Below are 11265 nucleotides of genomic sequence, written 5' to 3' on the forward strand. Positions count from 1 at the left end.
GACGAGGCAGTTAGGAAGGCGGAGGCAGATAAGAAGGCTATAGAAGAAGCTCAGGCCGCCGCAAGCAACAAGAGAAGATTAGCATTCTTTGTTGCGGAGGAGGATTGGCTTAACAGAAAAGCTCACGGATTTGTTGCTGACCTGCGAATGGCCGGATACGAAGATGATACAATTTTGGAAGCGGCTATACAAAGTCTTCGAGCAGAATATACAAAGAGGAGAAATGAAGACACAGTAGAAAGGGAGCACCTGCTGAGCAATAGGATTCTCAATGCAATGCTAGACAGAGTCTTGGCTCGTGCACTTGGTAAAGGAAAGAGAAAACTCTCAGCTAAGGAAGTAGAAAATAAGAGACAGAAGCTTGAACGAGAAGCCAGGGCAACAAACACACGGAGGCTTCGTGAGGAAAAAGAAAGGAAAGATGAAGAGGAGCGAGTAAGGAAGGAGGCAGAGCAGAGAGCAGCTCAGAAGACTCCACCTGCAAAGGCAAAGAAAACTCCAACACCTGCAAAGGCTAAGAAGGGGAAAACCATTCCTAAATGCACAGAACCCCCTTCCGATAACTTCCAAGAGCAGCGACAAAAGTTTAAAAATGACACGCCAGCTTGGACTTGCCACGCGCAAGCACCACCGCCCCCAACAACGCAGAAGAAGCAAAGGTGGAGACTAGGGACAGTTGCCCTCAGAGAAATTTGCAAATATCAGAAGACCTGCACACCAATTATTCCGAAGGCACCTTTTGGGTGTCTCGTCAAAGAGATTATCCACGACCAGCGCCGGGATGTCAATCATGTGCAAGCGGCGGCACTAGGCGCTCTGCAACAAGGTGCCGAGGATATTTTGGTTTCGCTTTTCCAAGACGCGGTTTTGTGCATGGTGCATGCAAAAGGTGTCACTTTGAAGCCATCTCATCTTCATCTAGCTAGGCGTATCCGTGGAGAGGAAGCTCTCTTTCACTAGATAGGGGAAGCCTTTGTAATGCAACAAATCCGTGTTTTGTAATCTCAATTTGATTAATGAAAAACCATGTCTATTTTCAAAAAAGTTATTTTCTATTGCAAGTGATTATCGTCTTGTCAAGGTAATTGTAGTCTTTTGCATGTAATTGTAGTCGCTATGTACATTCGACCTCATGTGAACGCTCGTCTGCCAACCGCCCGTCCACCGACTTTGGCTCGACAGGCAAAAGTTGCTCCGTGGCACACAGGTTCCACGGCGCGACCACCGGCCCCCCCCTCGGCCCCGATGCACCCCGCACAGCTGATCTACCCTTTTGGAGCCATACGTAGGAGAAATCGGCCCGTCAAGTCGAGCCGGACGGGCGGTGGCAGACGAGCGTTCACAAAAATTGACTGAAACATCATGACAGGACACAACAACAACATATAAACACATCAAGAAGATAAAACTTAAAATCAGCTCGAAAAACATCTTGATGTCATTAATTGTTTGATTTTCACAAAAGGAAAATGAGTACATTGGATCTAGCCAACTCACTTGATGAGCTTGGTGAAAGCCTCGTGGGTGAGAGTCTTTACTGATGGTTTGTCACCAATGCGTTCGGCTATCTCTTTGGCATCAGTGATGCCTTGTCCAAGGCTAAGGCCACAAAATCCTAGGAAAGACCCTGCACTTTTATCACCAAAGCTATAGATAGCTGCTTCCCTATTTACAAGAATACATTTATGGGCATTTTGGGCTATAGGGGCTTCAGACAGGATGGCGCTTAGGGCTCTGCACTTCAAAAATTCAGCTTGCGCATCATTTGAAAAGTCGTTGAGAATTACGCGAAGCATCTCGGCATTGAAGCTCGAGATGTAGTGCCATAGCGCAGCATCTTTCCCCTCCACCTCCTTTCGTGCTCCACCCTTTCGGCTTGCGAACCAGTCCATTTCTCTTGCGGTCTACAAAGTAGATAGAAGAATGAGTTGACTTCAAAAAATTACAAAGTAAGAAGGGAAGAAATTGGGTGTACTACCTCAGTGGCATCATCATGATCCGCAAGGTCTACATCACTAATATTGATGCTCCCGAGGCTGACAGAATCCGAAATGGCAAGCGGCTTGTGAGGGGAAAAGCTAGTTTCTGGCACACTCTCGTAGAAATCCTTGCACTGGGATATCTGTACAAGAGTCTCTGCCACCACAAGGGACTCTATTGAGGCATGATTTTCTGGGAGCGCAAGCACCTTTGTGACATCTGCGGAACTGAAGTCAATGCGGATGTCATCATCTTTGGACGGCTGTTGTGTGTCTCGCATGCCCGCGTACATAGCAATGACTGAGAGAGTTTCATCCTGGTGCAGTCCAAGGACATGGGCGATATCCAAAAATAAGAACTCTACACCTTCTACTATGATGGGGTGTAGAGTTCGCACTTTGAGCTCTGGAACTTCATCCATGACATCGTCCCCTTCTTCGATGTCCCATTTCACAGCCTTAGCTTGCGGCTCTTCCGCCAGAGTCACAAGTGCAAGAGATGCTTCTTGCACTGGGGTGACAATCTCCTCCTTTGGGTCAGCTTCCTTGATCAAGAGATAAGGTGTGGCTTTCTTTGGAGGAGTGGCCTTCCTCTTTCCCTTGCTTTTCTCTGTTCCCTCCAAGATCAGGAGGGCAAGAGTCATGTCCCACCTCAAAAAACTTGTGCCGATGTTGCCCATTCCAAGACCTACCAGGTTATCTTCTTCCTCCTCCCTTAGATATGTGCTACTAAGGCCTTTGAGGAATCTTGCAAGCCTGAACCTGAAATTTTTGTCCGCTTTGTAGGTATGCTTGATAAGATCCACAGGCACCCAAGTTCCCTCCTCGTCTTCAAAGTTGACACAATATTCAGCCATGTATGTGTCCATGTATCTAGTGAACACCCCAAACACGTCATTATGGAGTTCGGCAGTGCCTTCCATGATGTCAATAGATGTCTGAAATATGGGTGCAAGCTTCTCGATCAAGTGACCGAGGTCAAGCTTGTGCAATTGAGATAGGAGAGCTTGGGCGGGGGTGGCCATGCTTGAGTAGCGAAGAAGGCAAGGGGACCGCAAAGATGCCGAGAGTGAGGAGATGAACTCAAAGTGGCCAAAAGTGACTTATAAAGAGGTCTTTAAAACTTTTTTTATGTTTAAAAACTCACTTAAAACCTCCAAAAAAATAAAAACACGCGACATAACTTAAAAGTGCACAAAATTGAACGCAAATTACGAGTAGCCAAAATTGTTTTGAATCAATCTCTCAAAATCTATTACATAGCTTGCTTGATATGGATACATCTAGGAAAGGGAATGCTTTTACAAAAGTAAGATGCCTCTTTCCTCTTACGTAGAGGTGTGTTATCAATCACAAATGAAAAGTCACCTTTCAGTGCAAACCTACTAAGGCCTAAGTACTCCCTTAGGTTCGCCATATTCCAATCAGCATTTACTATGATATCCCACACATCAGCTTGCGTGCTAACATGTACATCAAGCTGTTCTGCATCGTTGATGTCCGAATCAAGTGCTTGCCATTCGCCTCCAGTCAGCTTCCAACGTCTGTAAGGAAGGATAATAGAGAGTTGTTGCTTTCCAAGCTGGTACCGAACGACCATCTTCTCCGACACCACCATGCACTTTATCTTGTCACCTTGATGTTGAATAACCTTCAAATCCCACGAAGGTGGTAGAAAGGCACTCATTACTGTGCCTCCCTTTGCAAATCCACATTGTAGGAGTCCGGTGAACATCAGCCTCCTCGAACAAAAACACAAACAAATGTAAAGGCATGAAGAACGTGAGAGTCGCACGATGTGACCCATAGGTGCACTTCATTGCATTGCACACATCAATCTCAATCCGACATCTGGTTAGTGCAACCAAAGTATTGTTGGGCTTTGGCCAATCATGGTCCATGAGACTTGGTGTAGGGAGCCTCCGTAGAGTCCCAGAACCATCTCTTGACGTGGGTACAATATACTCTGCATGAAAGAAGAAAACTGAGCGCTCTAAAAGCTCTGATGCCGAACAACCAGTATATAGTAGCTTGCCGATTTCAAAGTGGTGTGCCTCAAAGGTTCCAGAAAGGGCCTCTAAAGGCTCCCATTCCACAAATGTCGACAAAAAGATGTTTGCACAGAACATTACAAGAACACACTTGAAAAAATCAAGCTTCCGTAACATGAAATGATATTAGCATGTCTCAGTGCAGCCCATAAAACAAGAAGCACAAATAAAACTTACAATTTGCAGGAAAGCGTTTGTGATTGGCATTGTCAACACGGAGTTGCAATGCCTTGTAGACATGTTGGATCATCACCTGCTTGCTTCCGTCAGCCCCCTGCTTGAGATCCACTATGCGACCCTTCCAATCCTGTGACTTTAACCCTATGTATCTGTGAGAGACTTTGTGGGCTCCCCTTGTGCTTGGACGCATCGTCACCCACATTCCTTTTGCAAAGGTGCTTGTAACCCACAAGCCAGTGTCGTCTTGTTCATTGCTGCTGCTAAAGGACTCCACCCTTGAACGAGGTCGACGACTCATTGTGCTTGGCTAACCGACTAAGCTAAATGCTATGAAGTTGTAGGTGTGTGAGAAGATCTCTGCAACCTAATGCTAGCAGAGCATATAAGCTGGCAAGAGGAGTCAAGAATGTGTATAAGCTAGCAAGAGGAGAGTGAAGAATGTGTGCAAGCAAGAGAGGATGGACTTGATGGGGAAAAAAGTGGTCTGTTTTCCAAGCTTTCCATAGCCAAGAAGATCTCTGCAACCTAATGCTAGCAGAGCATATAAGCTGGCAAGAGGAGTCAAGAATGTGTATAAGCTAGCAAGAGGAGAGTGAAGAATGTGTGCAAGCAAGAGAGGATGGACTTGATGGGGGAAAAAGTGGACTATTTTCCAAGCTTTCCATAGCCAAGAAGGCACAGAAAGATAGATCTAACTTTAGGAGGGAAGGGGAAGGCAGAATGGGGAGGGAGGAGGCCAAAAAAGATTCTTTTAGTTAGAGAGAGACTCAAAACCGAATTGCTAGTTTTAGAGAGAGGAAGAGGGAGAGGGGAGAGGGAAAAGTAGCTTTAAATGAGGGATAATGATGGGGGGGCGTTTCTGGCCCTAGCCCACTTTTTGAGGTGGGGTCATTTATGCCAGTTTGAGCTGTCTTTATTAAAAAAAGGTGGGAAATTTGATTTTATTGAAAGATTTTACATTTTTCAGCCCAATTTCTAAAAAAAAAAACGTATGATTCAAGTTTGACCCCTACATATTAGGGGCAGGGAAACCCAACATTTTTCTCCACATGGCCTTCTCCCATTGCACCATTCCTTAATGATTGTCATTAGGCTTGGGGCAAATTAAAGGGCCCAAGAAGACCCCAAACAAGTCCTAATGGTGGTTTTACCAGAGTCGTTGCTTTAGCAACAATCACTATGGTGAAGGATTCTCAGATGGCCCTAGTAGGTGGTATGGATTTGTTTAAGAAGGCCGAGAGAAATGATTGTGAGTGTTGTCATAGTTATGATCGAAGGCACGAGAGTAATAGTAACATTGTGGCATTGGTCAGGCTTGGTCATGGGTGCTCTATTATGAGTGGTGTAGTACTTAGTACTATAAGGTTTGGAATGGTGGTAGAAAGATCTTGTGTAGGGACATCTTTATAGTTTAAAAACATGTGGGTGTTACAATGATGACTGTAACAATGACAATTGTGGGTGTTATAATGATGATTGTAACACCCACAATGACAATTGTGATTACCATAGTCGTCGCCTTTTCACAACAAAAATCACTATGGTGAAGGATCCTCCGCCGATGGCCCTAGTAGGTGATATGGATTTGTTAAGGAGGCCTAGAGAAATGACTATGAATGTTGTCATAGTTATGATCAAGGGCATGAGAGTAATAGTAACATTGTGGCATTGGTCAGGGTTGGTCATGGGTGCTCTATTATGAGTGGTGTAGTACTCAATACCATAGGGTTTGGAATGGTGGTAGAAAGATCTTGTGTAGGGAAATCTTTAAAGTCTAGAAACATGAAGCTCATGCTCATAGGTTCTTCGATTCCCACGTAACCTTATGGAATGGAAAGTTGAGGTTGGTCTATGGTATAGCTAGATGTTACGTCATATGTGGGATTGGTTGAGCTTATTGTTGGTAGTGCCTCCATCTCGCTTATGGTAGGACCCCATGAATTTCTCATCCCAATTTGTGTCACAATATGTCGAGGGTATGGTGATTCCATGTATCATCCTCTCTTTCTCCATTATATCATGAATACAATTCACAACCATCCAAAGACACTCTTCCTTGTCTATGGTAGAGTAGCAAAGGTAGCTTGCTTAATTTATTCCCAACTAATAGCATAGATAAGGCCCATTATCCAGGTTCATCTCTCAGGGTTTCATGCATATCATCAAATTGCCAATTCTTAGTTTGCAGTAGTGTATATTTGAAAATATTATGCCTAGATTAATTTTTTATATGACTTTATTGTATCTCGTACCCTCTAGCTTGTCAGCAACATGTAATATATGTTCAATTTGGGTAGCTTAGGTAGTTGGTGTAGTTTGGGTCGCTAATCTCTATTGGGCTCGACATAGAGTTTCTTCCTCTTTTGCTCTAACAGCTCAAATCAAGGCCTCTACTTCTTACACTTCCCCTTTTGTCCTACCATGTGGTAACTACCATTTGGTAATAAGATTTGTGCAGGGTTTAGTTCAATAGGCATGTTAAGTTGCCGATCACGATAGATTCGGCATGGATAGTAATTTCTACATGCATGGGGATTGTATATGACAAGGCTACATTGGGTGTGGTCTTGGAGTTGACCTCAACTCCTTTATCACTAGTTTCATACGCTGCATGGATATGTCTAGAGGCTGGCAGCTAAAGTCGAACCCCTAAAGAAATTGGTCATGCAGTTAATTACGCTAGTGGGGCTAGTCTTACGTTTATTGTTTGAGTGAGGTTTTCTCTCCCCAAGACTTGTAGTCCTTCCATTGATCCAAGATTAGACTGTAAGATCCCTGTTCCCATCGAGCAACAGATTCGGGGTACTGGCAGCGGAAGTAGCGCTTCTCGCGTGGGACAGGGGTCCCACACTCGGGGCCTCGCCCACGGATATCCGGATAAGAGACTAATCCGTCGATTGTTCCAAAACCGAACCCGAAAAAACTTCCTTTACCGGAAAGCACGGGCGATTCCACCAGGATAACTTTTTACTCTAACTTAGTCAAGATTATTTCTGATCGAGATGATCCGATTACATCTATAAGATACTTAGTCAGTTCAAGGAAGAAACTTGCACTTGGATCATTGGGATCAACGCTTTTTTCCCCATTCAAGAGGCACAGCCGTTGATTCCTATCCATAGAACAGTTACTGTCCGGGATTTATTTATTTATTTTTTTCTATCGTAAAAATAAAAGTTTGAGTCTCGGTTTACGGATCCATCAGTCCAGCCTAACCCCATCCAATCCCATGGGTTAGCCAACCGCCCAACCACTGTAGTGATGGGATCCAATTAAAAATTTGGTTAGGTTTTGTCCCGGGTACCAAGGAAAAGAGTTCCAAGGCCCCCTAGCCGGATGTTCATGCAAAATAAAACTAGTCACACCACTCACACACCCAATATGAAATTACCTTTTTCAACCAGATTCAACCAGTTTAAAACAATCCTTTAATAAAACCATAGTATCATTGATCACCATCTTCCAATTTATCCAATTGATTCTTAATTTCCCATCATTCCTTCATCAGAGTATATATGGCATCATTGGCAACTAGAACGCTCAGGGGCCGTTTCGATAGTTCCTAGCCTTTAATAATTTTCCATCATTCCTTCATCAGAGTATATATGGCATCATTGGCAACTAGAACGCTCAGGGGCCGTTTCGATAGTTCCTAGCCTTTAATACTTGGCAATATAATCACTTATCAAGATGGACTCTCGTTGAAGATCAGCAAGATCAACCAACAGATCCATATAAGGGGCCATGGACTCATCCATTGAAGACCAGCAATGTCAATCAACCAGATCCATGCCCGATTCAGAAAACAACTCCAACTCTGTTCCAATATCTTCCTCGACGCACGCGTGGGTATCCTAGGCGACCCAGAGCCCGAGCACCGTATGGTCAGCACCCTCTAGGATCCTTCGCAGGTAACCTAGCGCTTCACGCATAGGCCGCTTCCTTGGCCCCTCATCCACCGTACCGGAAGCTCACCATTTTAATCGCACCGAGGCTGGTCAAGACCTCGGCCGACCTTGCTACGCGAGACGTCCTTCATTGACTCCCCGTCAGCAGTTGCAACTTTCTCATCACGACCTTAATCACAAGACGGTCAAAATGCTCCCCCCAGCATTCTTGACATAAAACAATCATTTACAAACAGCATTTACAAACAGTATTTTACAACAGTTTACAACACAATTTCTATTTTAACTTTCATTTTTCCACATTATCCTTTATCAATCTACATTACTTATTCCATATTCCATTTATATGTATACTCATCCCATCACATCATTTCTATCTCATCACTTCAGATTCCCTCACATCGCATATCGTATATTCACATCCATACATCCACATCTATATGCGTACATTCACATCTACATGCATACATCTACATCTCTATGCATACATCCACATCCACGTTCACATTCACCTCCATACATCTACATCTACATGTATACATCCACGTCTCCATTCACATCTACATCTATACATCTACATCTACATGCATCCATCCACCTCCACATCCACATCTACATCTATACATCTACATCTACATGCATACATCCATATCTCCATTCCCATCTACATCTATACATCTACATCTACATGCATCCATCTACCTCCACATCCACATCTACATCTATACATCTACATCTACATGTATACATCCACCTCCACATCCACATCCGTATCTATACATCTACATCTACATGTATACATCCACATCCACATCTATACATCTACATCTACATGCATACATCCACATCTCCATTCACATCTACATCTATACATCTACATCTACATGCATCCATCCACCTCCATATCCACATCTACATCTATACATCTACATCTACATGCAAACATCCACATCTCCATGCATGATAAAATTCTTTTAATTAATCTAGGATGATAGTTCCTAGAATATGGTAGAAAGTCCTCTTTTTATGCTTTGAATGAATTTATTTTATGCGTAATTTCTATAAAAATTTTGCCATAGCTCCGCTACTATGACTGATAAATCTCAATTTTTTTCTAAGGGATAAAGCTCTTTATTAAAGAAATAATTAGAATGGTCTCTAATTGGATCATCAATCCATAATGGTCTCTAATTGGATCATTAAGAAAACAATTAGAATGGTCTCTAATTGGATCATCAATCCATAATGGTCTCTAATTGGATCATTAAGAAAACAATTAGAATGGTCTCTAATTGGATCATCAATCCATAATGGTCTCTAATTGGATCATTAAGAAAACAATTAGAATGGTCTCTAATTGGATCATCAATCCATAATGGTCTCTAATTGGATCATTAAGAAAACAATTAGAATGGTCTCTAATTGGATCATCAATCCATAATGGTCTCTAATTGGATCATTAAGAAAACAATTAGAATGGTCTCTAATTGGGTCATCAATCCATAATGGATTGAATCATCAATGTGCATAAACTAAAAGCATAGCAAAAAGCCATTAATTTGGCCTCAAGAATAGCTTAATCTTGGATTAAGGAAAAGCTTTATGAAAAGCTTCATTTGGATTGAGAATGGGTCATGAGTATGACCATTTCTTGAGTGAGAGAGAGAAATTATAAAAACCATTAGAATTTAAATATAAGTGGAAATTAACTTCTATAGCATTTATTAAATTATGTAACTCTTCACTACTATTCACCAATTAACTTCATTAGCATTTAAAAAAAACCATACCAATTAAACTTCTCAAGCTTGAGAGGGGTTGAGAAGAGAGAATCATTGAGAAATCATAGAAAAGATCGAAATTCAATATACTTACCTTATGATTTGCTTGATTCTTTATTCACGGTAGAGGCCCCCAACCAATCAATTGGTTTAGTATGTTGATGGAGCCACCATGGAGATTGAAGAAAGAGAGAGGTATCAAAAACTAGTGAATTATTAAAGAATTCACAGTTCTTGGCTTAGGTAGAGTAGAGTAACAAGGCATAAGACACTATATATTTTAGCTTAGGTGGAGTAGAGTAACAAGCATAAGACTCTATCTAATTTGGCTTAGGTGGAGTAGAGTAACAAAGCATAAGACTCTATCTAATTTGGCTTAGGTGGAGTAGAGTAACAAAGCATAAGAGACTATATATTTTGGCTTAGGTGGAGTAGAGTAACAAAGCATAAGAGACTATATATTTTGGCTTAGGTGGAGTAGAGTAACAAGCATAAGACACTATCTAATTTGGCTTAGGTGGAGTAGAGTAACAAAGCATAAGAGACTATATATTTTGGCTTAGGTGGAGTAGAGTAACAAGCATAAGACACTATCTAATTTGGCTTAGGTGGAGTAGAGTAACAAAGCATAAGAGACTATATATTTTGGCTTAGGTGGAGTAGAGTAACAAAGCATAAGAGACTATATATTTTGGCTTAGGTGGAGTAGAGTAACAAGCATAAGACACTATTTTTTTTTCAACAAGGGGAGGCTTCTATTTATAGGAAAATTTGAGCTCCTAACCAAACAAACTGATTCTAGAATTTTCCAAGTCAGTTTGGTCACTTTTTGACCATTTTTAGGTCAATTAAGCTAACTTTTTGGAACTAGACTTGAATGAGGAGAGAGGAGAGATGAAATATCTTAATTTTTATGAGTTTAAAACTCATTCAAGCATGTGAAATATGCACCTCCTTTAAAGAATTCCCCTTCCTTACATATGTGTCAAAATTGTATTGCTCATAGTTTTTTACTAATAAACCTTGTACATTTTCAACTCTTCATCTTATGTGAAATATGCACCTCCTTTAAAGAACTCCTCTTCCTTACATATGTGTCATAGTTTTTTACTAATAAGCCTTGTACATTTTCAACTCTTCATCTTATGTGAAATATGCACCTTCTTTAAAGAACTCCCCTTCCTTACATATGTGTTTATTTACTAATAAACCTTGTACATTTTCAACTCTTCATCTTATGTGAAATATGCACCTCCTTTAAAGAATTCCCCTTCCTTACATATGTGTTTATATACTAATAAACCTTGTACATTTTCAACTCTTCATCCTATGTGAAATATGCACCTCCTTTAAAGAATTCCCCTTC

This window comes from Cibotium barometz, chromosome 42 (assembly GCF_041138505.1).
Source record: "Cibotium barometz isolate CiBa-2024 chromosome 42, ASM4113850v1, whole genome shotgun sequence".
NCBI lineage: Eukaryota > Viridiplantae > Streptophyta > Polypodiopsida > Cyatheales > Cibotiaceae > Cibotium > Cibotium barometz.